Source organism: Sander vitreus, chromosome 6 (genome assembly GCF_031162955.1).
Source record: "Sander vitreus isolate 19-12246 chromosome 6, sanVit1, whole genome shotgun sequence".
In the NCBI taxonomy this organism is placed as follows: Eukaryota; Metazoa; Chordata; class Actinopteri; order Perciformes; family Percidae; genus Sander; species Sander vitreus.
Window position 1 is genome coordinate 10,001 of NC_135860.1, and position 13,419 is coordinate 23,419.

At 43.6% G+C, this 13,419-nt stretch overlaps 1 pseudogene; it reads left to right on the top strand.

Moving 5' to 3' along the window:
- The window catches only part of LOC144518863 (thyroglobulin-like), an 11,404-nt pseudogene extending 2,770 nt beyond the window's left edge, over positions 1 to 8,634 (top strand).
- The last annotated feature ends 4,785 nt before the right edge of the window (positions 8,635 to 13,419 follow it).

The following is a 13,419-nucleotide window of genomic DNA, read 5'->3' on the forward strand; positions in this document are numbered from 1 at the left end:
GGTCAGCGGTCCGTTCCAGTCCTGGTCTCCGGTCCGTCAGTCCGTCTCTGAGTCGTCTCTCCAGCGAGTTGACCTGCTGCTGGGAACATCTGCACACGACGGTCTGATCAGCCGCGCCCGCAGGATAAAGGTCAGAGGTCACACAACAAACATGATTCATGTTAAAGAGAAAAACTAAAACTTATGAAGAACAGTGATGTCATAACATGGAGTCCATGACCATGAAGTGCCCATATTATGAAAAAATGACTTCTTCTGGGATTTGGGGAGTTATTTAGTGTCTCTGGTGCTTCATTCAGACGTTGAAAACCCTCCGTGCTGTTCTGAGTGAGATACGGTTTCTGAATGTGTCCTGTCTTCAGTCTCCGGGTCAGCTGGTCAACATCTGCACGGCTTGTGACGTCACTAGCTGAGACGAGGGGGCTAACCGCAACCGTTAGCTCGTGGCGTTAGCGTTAGCATGCTACCTCGTTCTCAGTAGCAAAGCGCTGCTACAACACACACCAGTTCACCATAATCTCCAAAAGAACTACTTCCATGTGCGTCCTCATTTAGAAGAAGTCTCCCAGCTAATCCTGCCTTGTAACTGACTGAAGGTGGAGAAACAGCCTTTCTTTTACTGTCTATGGAGCTAGCTAGCTGACATGATCTACATCTGAGCTACTGAGCATGTGCGAGAGCAATCAAAGACAGACGCAGAAGAAGAAGAAGAAAAGAGGTCTCACTCTGTAGCTGAAACAGAGACCAGCTGAAAGAGGATCTGCAGCAGTGAGAGAGAGCTGAGCAGTACAACTAAAATATGGTGTTTTTTGACAATTAAACCATGTAAACCTATTCTGGTACAACCTTAAAATACAATTATGAACCTGAAAATGAGAATAATATGGGCCCTTTAAACAAAAAACTGCTTTTGTTTATATTTTCTGAGAGCTGTGAGCAGTGTTGGGAAAGATCACTTTCTACATGAACTAGACGAACCATATAGAACCACAGACAGCAATTATTTTATCAGTTTGAACACTGAAACTTCTGTTTGCACATACCCTGAAAGCTAGTCGGGTGCTTCAGTTCAACGTGCCGTTTCAGGTCTGCTGTGGGAGGAACTGAGGTTTGGACTTTCTTTTTGAAAGCCGGCGGGCACAGTTTGCACAGAAATACGTACGATACATCCTCACCGACCTTGTCATAAAACTCGTTTAAATGATCATACGACGCCTCCTTGCTGCTGTCGCCTCCATGCTGCTTTTTGTTTTGATGACGCATGCTGCTGGTGCGACACTGGTGGCTGGTGTTGCCAGATTGGGTGTTTTTTTCGGCTGTTTACGGCGTGTTTTAGCCGGGTTTTCACCTGGAAGGCTCTATAGAAATCTGGCGCCCTATTGAACCGAGTTAAACTGAGAGAGCGTGCCGTTCACAGACACCAGAATGAATGAGCTCACAGTAACGTTCATCAGGCAGTTATACCGTACGTTCAGTTCACGTTCACCCAAAATATGAACGCGTTCATGAACTATCGTTCAATGAACGCGTTCAGGCACAACACTGGCTGTGAGTGTATAAAGTGTAACATACTGTACATCAGCAACATTTCATATAAAGAGAAGAAATAGTCACGGTGGGAGTAGTTTGTTTCTCTGAACGCTTTCCTGTACAATGCCAGTTCCTCAGATGCACCAATCAGGGCCATTGGGGGGTGTGTAACTGTTCAGATGCACCAATCAGGGCCAGGGGAGGTGTGTAACTGTTCAGATGCACCAATCAGGGCCAGGGGAGGTGTGTAACTGTTCAGATGCACCAATCAGGGCCAGGGAGGTGTCTAACTGTTCAGATGCACCAATCAGGGCCAGGGGGGGTGTCTAACTGTTCAGATGCACCAATCAGGGCCAGGGGGGGTGTCTAACTGCGTGTCAATCACTGCTCATGCACACGCATTCATTCTCCCTTGTGGGGGGAGGGGCTTAGGAGACCGTTTTAGGCTTTAGCAGAAAGGGGGGAGGGACTGAGAAGCTGTTGATGTTCAAATGTTTTGGCTAAGTCCTGGATCTTCGCAATCCTCCCTACAGCACCTTTAACTGAACCTCATTTGTACGTCACGTTGGACAAAAAGCGCCACATAAAAGTAAAGGTAAAACAATCGGGGCAGTGAGAAAATGGATTGTTTCTTCCACAATATTTCGTAAAAAGTCGCCACTTTCCTGTACACTGATACTCCCATTTGTCTCCTCATGTATTTGTTCTCTGTGTGTGTCAGGACTTTGAGGCTCTGCGGGGTCGAGCTGACGGTAAGACGGCGTTTACGAGGCCCTGAGTCGCTCGCTGGGCGGAGCGACAGGAAATGAGCTGCTGAAGGAAGCGGCTGCCTGGTTCTACTCTCTGGATCACAGCCCGTCGCCGGCCGGATACAACCTGTTCTCCAGAGCGCTCAACAATGCCACCAGGTCACAAACAATCCTAGTTCAGTTCAGTTTCAGTGAGCTTTGTAATCCTGTGTGTACATTTCATGTGTGGATTATTATTATTTTTTTTTATTTAACCTTTATTTAACCAGGTAGGCCGTTGAGAACAGGTTCTCATTTGCAACAGCGACCTGGCCAAGAAAAGCATAAACGTGCAAGACAACAAATAGCTTCACATTCAATACAGTACAAGATTAAGTTAAGCAGGCATTACAAATGCAGGTACGTAGTGAGGTGTAAGTAAGTCGATGGATGTGCAATACATGAACAGAGAGTCTACATCACTGCTGAGATGGTGTAAAGAGTCAATAAACAGTCAGTCTAGTGGTCTAGTTAGTGAAGTAGATCAGTTATAACACAATGTATATGAATAGACAGTCTAGATAAATGCTGAAGTGTAGTGAAGAGTCAATATACAGTTAGTGCAAGTTCCGGTCTATTAAGTGATATAGATCAGTAATAACACAGTAAGCAGTAATATAAATGCTGAATGTAGAGAAGAGACAATATACAGTTAGTGCAAAGTGTGGTCTAGGTAGCGATGTAGTTCAGTAATAACAGTATACAAGAATAGACAGACTATTATTATGTTCTGGAGGAATGAATTCAGTTGTTTGGTCTCTAAAATGTCAGAAAAAGGCGAAAAAATGTGGATCAGTGTTTCCCAAAAAGCCCAAGATGACGTCCTCAAATGTCTTGTTTTAGAATGCCTTTTATTGTCACTATACACATGTACAATGAGATTAAAAGCAACTCCTTCTCCAGTGCCAACATGTACGTAAAATACACATAACAACATAGAATAAAATAAGTAGTGCAAAAGGGGGGTAAGGTGCACAGTTGAGACACTATATACATATAAAAAAAATAAGTATGGTTTTATAAACAGCGTAATATGTAGTATGGGTTATTTGCACATTATTTGAATATTGCCCAATAGTGGTGATCATATTCAATGAGTAATAGATATTGGACAATGAAAGTAATGATATTGCACAGTAGGTGGGTAGGTGAGTTTAAAATGACCAGACAGCCGATGACTTTCAGTCCAAAGTTTTTGAGTCAGTATAAAAAATGTGGGATCCAGTGGTGGTAACAGACGATTAAAGGGTTGGTTTGTGTGTGTTTGTGTTGCAGAGATCTGTTCATCATCTGTCCCAGTCTGCAGATGGCTAGCCACTGGGCTAACAGCAAAGCTAACGTCTTCCTGTACCACCAACCTGCCTCCAGCTCTTACAACAGGTACCGTCTGCTTACTGAAACCATGAAGCTAACGTTAATTAGCTAATTAGCTCACTTGCTATTGTTAGCATGACTCTTCCCTGTACTTGGTAACTGTGGAGCTGTTGCACTGTAGCTTCAGTTTGACTCTATTTGTATCTCCTGTAACCAGACCCCTAGGAAGTGTGCCAGGCTTTAAAGCCATTTAAACATAGTGGCTGAACAGTGGAATTACAACTCTGTGTCCGTCATGTGATGCCCTTTGGCCCCAAAATACTTTCTCCTCAGACTAACATGGAGAAAGAGACGACAATTTTGCTCAGCGAGTCACTCTGACATTCAGTAATGATGCTGGACGGAAACGCCACTTTTAAGATTGACCGTATTCCCGTAATTTGTCGTTTTGTCGTTAGTGAAGAACAATATTGACCTCGTAGTTGAAAAAAGGAGCCTCGTATAAGAATGACATCTCCTCCTGTGGAGTCCGTTCATTCACATTCAGAGATCTCCTATGTTGGACTGGGAAAATGGCGGATAGCATAAACAACAACTGCTAACGTGAGTTGCTCAAAACCTTTTTTAGTAAACTCTGGGTACCGACCAGTGTTGTCAGTGCTGTGGTTAAGGTGTAGAGCCCCTGGTGATACTTGGAGCAAAGTCTCATGTTGTGTCGAGCCTTCTTAGTGGTTTAAAAATAGCTATTTTGAGGCTAGCATCGTAGTGTCCCTAGCTCTCCCATTCAAAAGGCCATTTGACCCAAAAACGAGAATATGGTCCATCTTAAAAGTGGCGATTTCCGTCCTAAATATGCTTTTAAACGAAAGTTTGACTCGGGTACATTCACAAAAAGACCCTAGGTTGCATTTTTGGCGAGAGTTACGCTTTAACTATGTCCTTGTAGCCGAGCTGCACCAATCACATCGCTGTATCTGATATAGGCGGGCCAGAGGCGAGCTAAACAGATGACGACAGCGCTACGACGTCAAAGTCATTAGTAAACATTGCAAGATGGCTACGGATGAACACCTGTTGTTTGAAACGGCTTTGGTCGCTACAATGGACGAGTTAGACTTGGCTTTTTATCTGAAAGAAGAACAGAAGACGGAGCTCCAATCGTTCCTTTGCAAGAAGAACGTTTTAGTTTAACCTACCAGTTAGCTCCTCTGGTAGCTAAGAGTTTAATCTACCAGTTAGCTCCTCTGTACCAGTTAGCTCCTCCGGTAGCTAAGAGTTTAATCTCCCAGTTAGCTCCTCCGGTAGCTAAGAGTTTAATCTCCCAGTTAGCTCCTCCGGTAGCTAAGAGTTTAATCTCCCAGTTAGCTCCTCCGGTAGCTAAGAGTCTAATCTACCCAGTTAGCTCCTCCGGTAGCTAAGAGTCTAATCTACCAGTTAGCTCCTCCGGTAGCTAAGAGTCTAATCTCCCAGTTAGCTCCTCTGGTAGCTAAGAGATTTAATCTACCAGTTAGCTCCTCTGGTAGCTAAGAGTTTAATCTACCAGTTAGCTCCTCTGGTAGCTAAGAGTTTAATCTACCAGTTAGCTCCTCTGGTAGCTAAGAGTTTAATCTACCCAGTTAGCTCCTCTGGTAGCTAACAGTTTAATCTACCAGTTAGCTCCTCTGGTAGCTAAGAGATTAATCTACCAGTTAGCTCCTCTGGTAGCTAACAGGTTAATCTACCAGTTAGCTCCTCTGGTAGCTAAGTGTTTAATCTACCAGTTAGCTCCTCTGGTAGCTAAGAGTCTAATCTACCAGTTAGCTCCTCTGGTAGCTAAGCGTATGGGGCTCTGGATACATCACCCCGTGTATTGTTGTGATTGGTCGTAGTGTTATTCAATTGCGTGCAGTGAGATTTTCAAATACATGCTTGGTGCCGCCCCTCGAGTTGGGCCATTTTCATTACTCATTGCCAGACCCTTAACCTTTCAGATTTGGGTCTAGATTTCCAGGATACCACTGAGCAACTCTCAGAGGAATGAACGGGGCTCTTCCTCCAACGCTGTATCCGGGCCTTATTATATTAACTGTGACTGTGGGATTAAAGATACTGATTGAGTTCCTTCCTGTGTGCAGGGCCGATGTGTCTGTTCCTCTGGACGTTCAGTTTGTGTTTGGGACGCCTCATCATCCAATGAGCTCTCAGCGTTTCACTTCCTCTGACCGACGCCTCTCTGTGGTCGCGATGACCTACATCTCCAGCTTCATCAGGACCGGGTCAGATTAATGCTTGTTAATGTTTGATCCTCAAATGGGACATTTTAGTGCTACAGCAGCAAATACAAGACACACAACACACATACAGAATATACAATATAGTAGGGCTGCACGATATGAGTGTTAAAAAACATCTTTTTGCATGATAAAAATGTAAATAGGCTATATAATCTATTTCTTAACCGCTAATTAACTTGTATGTCCTAACTTTGAACCAGCAAGTTGTGTTTTAAGCTAGTGGAGAGCTACGTGACACATGAAACTATATGGATGAGGACCTGCGAGATAATCAGCCGTCTGAGAGTACAGCAGGCAGACACGGTGAACTGAGACTCCGTTTCCTGCTTGTCGGTCAACGGTTAATGATCGTTAACATTTTATCGGGCGCCCGGATAGCTCAGTTGGTAGCGCGGGCGCCCATATGTAGAGGTTTACTCCTCTCGGGTTGGACTCTGACCTGCGGCCCTTTGCTGCATGTCATTCCCCCCTCTCTGTCCCCTTTCATGTCTTCAGTTGACCAAAAAATAATCTTAAAAACATTTTCTTTTGGAAGGCTGGCTGGCTGCCAAAGATCACCACTGACTAGCTAATTAATTAGCCTGAGGTGAACGCTAGCTATCAGTAAACAGAAGTGACGTGGTGGCTGGCGTCTGGTGTGGGCGCCAGTGTTTGCGTGTCGGCCCGCCCCCGCGAAGCTCCGACCTGCCGACAGCAGAGGAGCAGAAGAAAGTAGCTGCACCTTCACCACAATGAAGGCTGAAAAACAGAACCATTTTCAGTACAAACATTTCCTCGCCATGTGGCGGATAGCCCTCTGAGAAGAACAACTATTCCAAAAATATACACAGGAAAGAATGTACAAATGTATATACAAGTTGTGAATAAATATGCATATAAATACTGTACAGTAACTTACAGATTCTGAAACCACTCGGCCTACAAGTCCTTTGACCCCTAACCCCCCCCCCTCCCCCTATTTGTTAAATGCGACCTTGGGTACCTTGAAAGGCGCTATATAAATCCAAGTTATTATTATTATTGTTATTAATGAGCAAATGATGACCGTTGTTTGATAATGAAGTTCATTTTTTCTGTTTTTTTTATTCTTCTTAGGAACCCAAACCCGTCCCGTGTGTGGGCGGAGTCAGTTCTGCCCCGCTGGCAGCAGGTGCTGTCCTCTGACTCGTCGCCCATCTACCTGGAGCTAAACCCCGCCCTCCGACATCGACAGGGTCTGAGTCAGAGCTCCTGCTCCTTCTGGAGCACACTGGGAACCAGACTGACCCGTCTGAGTGGTGAGACCACAACTCTGCTGGAGTCTATTCAGTCCACCTCTACTTTACTCTTTTTAAACATACTATACTATGACATTTTTAGGCCTTTATTTCCACAGGACAGCTGAAGACATGAAAGGGAGCGAGAGGGGGGAATGATGCATGTCATTCCCCCTTCTCTCCCCCTTTCCTGTGCAAAGGGCTGCAGGTCGGAATCAAACCTGCGGCACCTACTCTACCAACTGAGCTAACCCGGCTACATTCTGACTTGTTTTATGACTTTTTGGACATACTATACTATGACTTTTTTATGACTTCTTTTGACATGACTATGATTTTTTATGACTTTTTTCAACATACTACTGTATACTATGGCTGTGTCTCAAACCGCACACTTCTGTCAGTCCACTGCTAACGTGCACTGACCACTTCCTGCCGTAGTGCCCACTTTGGTTGGTTAGCATTGTCCCAAAAGGAAAACTTACCGGAAATGACGAGCAGTCGGCTCACCGCCTCTGAAAATCTGACGAAGATCTTCTAAACTGACCTTTGTTGATCTGAAATGAAGACAGATTCAGCAGCTGCACGGCCTGTTTCTCTCTTCAGATGTTTTCAGAAACACGTTACGGTGACCTATCGTCGTAAAAAACGAGATCGTATTCTGAATGAGACGCCATGATGCTCTGCTGTGAAATCCGGGAGGAGCCAGAGCCACGTGACGCGTTCGTCCAATCAGCTGCCGGTCGACGTCCCTGGTCCCTCCCCTTTCCGCTGCGTAGTCAAGACGGCGCCCGTTTAGTGCGAGTAGTGTCCATCGTTCCACACTGAGCTTTTTGACCGTTTTTAGGGGGTCATCCTGGTACTTTCAGTGCTCTGACTTGTTGCGTTATCTACACGATATACTTAGAACTAAGTGTTTCAAGTGTGCAAGTAGGCGCTTTGAGACAGCTTATGACGTTTTATGATTTTTTGGACATACTATACTATGAATTTTTGTATTACTCTTTTCGACATACTATACTATGACTTTTTTCTGATTTTTTTCTACATACGACTGTATACTTTGACTTTTTATGACATACTTTTGTCACTGACTGTTCAAAACAATGAAAACAAAACACAAGTCGTTACAGCAAAAATGTCTTTCATTTATTTAAACCAACAAAGAATTAAAATGTCAAACATTTAGGTCAGATTATTAGTACCAGAGTTTTGTTCAGCTGAGTCCAAGAAGAAAAAACAACAACATCATCATAAAACATCAGGACAAACACTCTCAAACACGAAATGGGACGTTGTACAGCCGTGACATGTGCCCCCCCTCCCACCCGCTGCTCCGACATTGCTACGGATGATGTGCATCCAATTCAGAGTGTCCTATGTAAAAGGAAAAGCAAAGACAAGGATGTGGAGCTTGAAGCAGAGTTTCCCCTTTATGTCTCTCCAACATGGAACAAGTGGGGTGTACTCTAGTAGAATTGGGAATAACAGGTGTTCACATCAGACGACCCAACGACCCCTATTGGCTTCTGCAACACAAAGACAAGCAGCCAAAAGAGGCAGGGTCGTTGCAATATACTATTACTTTTTTAAGACATGACTAAGTTATAGTATAGTACGTCAAAAAAAAGTCATATATAGTATGTTGAAAAGTCAAGAAAAAAAGTCATATGTACCGTATTTTTCCGGAGTATAAGTCGCATCAGTCAAAAAAATGCGTCATGAAGAGGAAAAAAAACATATATAAGTCTCACTGGACTATAAGTCACATTTATTTAGAAATTTATTTCACAAAATCCAAGACCAAGAACAGACATTTAATCTGGAAAGGAGAGTTCTTAAACTACCCAACAGCACCCCAGAACAAGGGGCTGAATACGGTAGGTGTCCTCTATGTTAACGTAACACATTAACAGTTATTAAACTACCCAACAGCCCCCCAGAACAAGGGGCTGAATACGGTAGGTGTCCTCTATGTTAACGTAACGTAGCTGCTCTGTTGACGAGCCTCTCCCAGCAGCACGTTGTTCAAGCACCCATCTGTGGACTCCTTCCTCCAGCTCTGGCCATCTGGATTTCAGCGCGACTAGCTTTCTTTGTTTTCTTCATTGCAGTAAGACTAACCTTTTCTCCAGTCCCTCACAAGTTTCTCTCTCACTCCAAACTCTCCTTCTGCTGCTCGATGACCGTTTTCGGCTGCGTGTTTTACTACCTGCAGTCTCCTGCAGCTTCTTTTCTTTCTCAGTTGTCTTTAGGAGCAGCATATAGTCGTCACGAGCCTAGAGCGCCTCTCGCGGCTGTAGACGGTGATGTTTTCAGCATGAAATAACATTTAAAACATGTTACATTATATATATTTTGATATATATAAGTCGCACCTGACTATAAGTCGCAGGACCAGACAAAGCATGAAGAAAAGTGAGACTTATAGTCCGGAAAATACGGTAATATGTCGAAAAGTCTGGAAAAAAAGTCATAGTATAGTATGTCTAAATATTAATCATAGCGGATTCATTTTTAAATACTTAAAACATGTCCGGAGGGGGACTTAAACATTAATAATGATTGGATATTAAATGTATAATAGTTCAAACCGCTCTGTGTACATTTATACATGTTATTTTGGGGCTCTAAAAAAGACTTTCCCCTGTCTTTCTTTCTCCAGGTGAGTCGGGGGCGGAGCCTGTCCAGCCTGCGCCTGAGCTCCCATTGGCTGCACCATCCAGCCAATCACAGACTGAGAAAGACGCCTACAGCTAAACTAATGACGTCATCATGTCCTCGTGACGTCACAGTTTCCTGCCTCCAGATTCAGTTTGATCTAAAACAGTGAATAAGTAAAATAACTCCTGTCTTAATCAATAAATATCATTTTTAAGTCTCTCTGCTGACTCTGTGTTCTGAACTTCCTCAAACGGCTGTCATTAAAAAAACACAACTTGTACTGTAACAAGGTGTTTTGTTGTGGTATTAGTACTTTTACTGCAGTAAAGGATCTACAAACTCCCTCCACCACTGGTGTGTACTAAATACAAGGCAGGAAATACTAACATGTGCTGTCAGTTGTAACAGGGGTCTACTTCTCTTGACTTTACAGTTCATGAAGCCCCAGTTAAAACTCTTTATTGCTGCTGATTGTAGTAATTATACTCTGTGTTGTGTTGTGATGATGATGGTGGACTAGCTGACGGTTGGACTCCCAATGGAAGTGTTGTATGTTTAGTTGCAGCGCTGCGTTGCCGATGTGTGGAAAAGGAACTTCGTTGATACTGTTGATTACTAAAAGGTTTATTACATCCGGGATTTCAGCATCATGACGGATCCTGCAGAACCCGGAGAGTACAAAGCCAACATACACTCTGTCTTGCTGCAGCAAGAACATGGCTTATAAGGGGTATGTTTAGGTAACATGTTAGATAAGGTCTGAGTCCCTTTGAGGTCAGAGTCTCTTTGGGGGGCTCCAACACCACACATAAAATCATTGATCCCACTCAGCCCCCAATCCCAGAATCACATAGAACATCCTCTTCAACACATCGCTCCACTGAGAGGAACATCATTAATCTTAGGTCACTAACACAGAGCTCATGATGTCTCAGCACATTTGAGCTTTATACAGACTTTAACCTTATAGGCTCTTCAGATACTACAGAAGAAAGACGGACAGCTTCGATGTGGATCTGTGGAACGCAGATTCATCACTAACAAGCACGTCAGAATCTGAGGGATACGAGCCCGGTCTGAGTACTGGTGAGTGATTGAACTATTGACAAATAGGATCAATTGTCCACATTCAAAGACTTAGCGTTACAAATTGTAATTCACACAAAGATACTAATAATACAGATGGATATTTATACACAGAGTATCACTCTGGATGTAGTAACTGTCTCTCATATAGGCAATACATTAATATTTACAGGTTTTCCCACAGTCACACTCTCACCTGAGGGTCTGACTAAGCTTTACACCTTAGGTACTGTAACCTATTAAATAACAGCATAAAAATATGAAAATAACACAATTATGTACACTTTACAACTACCAAAGAAGGCAAAATTACTGACGAAAATACTTATAGCTTACATTGAGTATTTACTCCTGGAGTATACCTGTATTTCACTGCAAAGACAACTTTGTTCCTGGGGTGTTAAGTAGTTTTTTTTAGGAAATGTGTGAGTAACGGGACCGTGGTTACCTTTGATTGACAGGTGTCTCCACCAATCACATTCTGTCATGGAGGTTTTCGCCCTCTTCATGTCGTCTAAATGGGAGCGAAAAACATGTTGAGATTTCAGATTACAGCATCAAACAACTAAAATACACAGATGAATTGAAGTCATAGTATAGTGTGTCGAAAAAAACTTTAAAATAAAGTCATAGTATGTTGAAAAACTTAGTAAAAAGTCATAGTATAGTAGTCTACCTTCTGAGTGAAAGGGGCTATCAAAGCTTCTTTTCTCTGGGGCCAATAACTGAACTGTGAAACAGTCTCATTTAGGAGGTTTTCCCTTTAAAATACCGATCTTAACTTGGTTAATCTATCTGGTATTCTTTAAAGGAACAAAAGGAAGGGGTGAGTCCGAGCACCGACTGTGTTCAACCAGCTTGTTATTACAGTAGGTACACAAATAATCACAGACAATTACTATTTACAGTATAATAGAATGTATTTAACAAAAACTAAGCAAAAACAAACCAGCATGTGGGGAGACACGTCTGTGTCTGTGTGAGTGTGAGTGTGTGTGAGAGAGTGCGAGGAGGAGGGGGTGTCGAAATGTAGTCTAGCCCAAAGACTACAAAAATGGCTACTCTTGTGAGCTGCACAACACTATTTAGCCTCAAGAGGGCGGTAGTGGTGCTGGGTGCAGCGCTGTGTGGCTACAGCAAGCCGGTTAGCTTTCAGGCTAACGTCTTACAGACCAAAGAACACACTAGCTATGTGCTAGCAGTTTAGCTATTCCCGCACGTGTTTGTGTGTGTGTGTGTGTGTGTGTGTGTGTGTGTGTGTGTGTGTGTGTGAGAGAGAAGAAAGGGCAAAGAAAGAGAAACACTTAGATCTTAGTTATCGATAATGACCAGCCCTCTCAGTAACTTGTGTGCTTCCTTCAGCAGCGTGAGCCACCAGTGGAAGACTGGGGTTTTTGGGTGGTCAGGCTGTTTATGGCTCAGGTCCCCTGACCTGGCTCCATGCCGTTTTATGGTCCGAGGAGCCAATGGGAGATCAGAGTTCTCGGACCTGTGGCCATTTTGTGCAGTAACACTTATGTGTGACCTGCAGGCTGTTGCTAGAAAATAGGTGATGAACCCTCTTTTCTGAGGAGACATGGGTTGGAATTTACCATGTAGGCCCTTCTTTGTCTCAGACCCATTGTCTCTGAGCACATGCTGGCCGGAAATCCTTTCGTTGAAAAAAATAATGTTTAACCCACTACTGGATGGTTCCAACAATATACTTCATATAAAGAAAAGGAGGAACTAAGATAATAAAAAACATGTAATGCTCCGTCTCAGTTCTACAGTCAGTCAGCGTCTTTGTCATCGCTGCTGCAGGTTCAACATTCAAGTAAAACATAAAAAAAAGTAAGGATAGCAGTTTGGGACTGAAAGATTTCCTGTTGCTTCATGTTCCTGAAACGGCCTATTTGTGTGACGTCCTGTTGTTTTCTTTAAACACCCCCCCCCCAACAACGCAGTCATTACATCATAATCCAATTCCAGTTTGTGTATTTGCCAGCTGACTGGGGGTGGGTGGGGGCCTATCTGCGTCACACTGCTTAAAACGTAAATGAAACAGAGTGACGCTGCGTTCAGACCAAAAAAATAATGATTTGCAAGGGATTGAGGGAACAGTCAGCTTGTTCCACAAACTCCCGGGTACTTCACTGCTTGTGTTTGGTGTTTTATAACGTTCTAGTGGAAGAGATAGAGGCAGTGATGTTTCCTGTTTCGACAGGAAACAAGTCTGATCCATGCTCACATCATTGGCCACCGCAGCCTTACGTGGGGTTAAGTCAGTCTCAAGCCAAGCTCACTCACACACACACACACACACACACACACACACACACACACACACACACACACACACACACACTTTGCCTAGAAGCAGAGAGACACCCCCCTTGTGAGGGGAGAATAGGAGCGTAGGGAGAGGGTAGTGTGGGAGCTCATTCGAACCGAGATCCTGGTGGACTGGGCTCTGACTTGATGCTGTTGTTAGGAAAACTTAGACTCTGTTTTTGTGAACCCACAGCT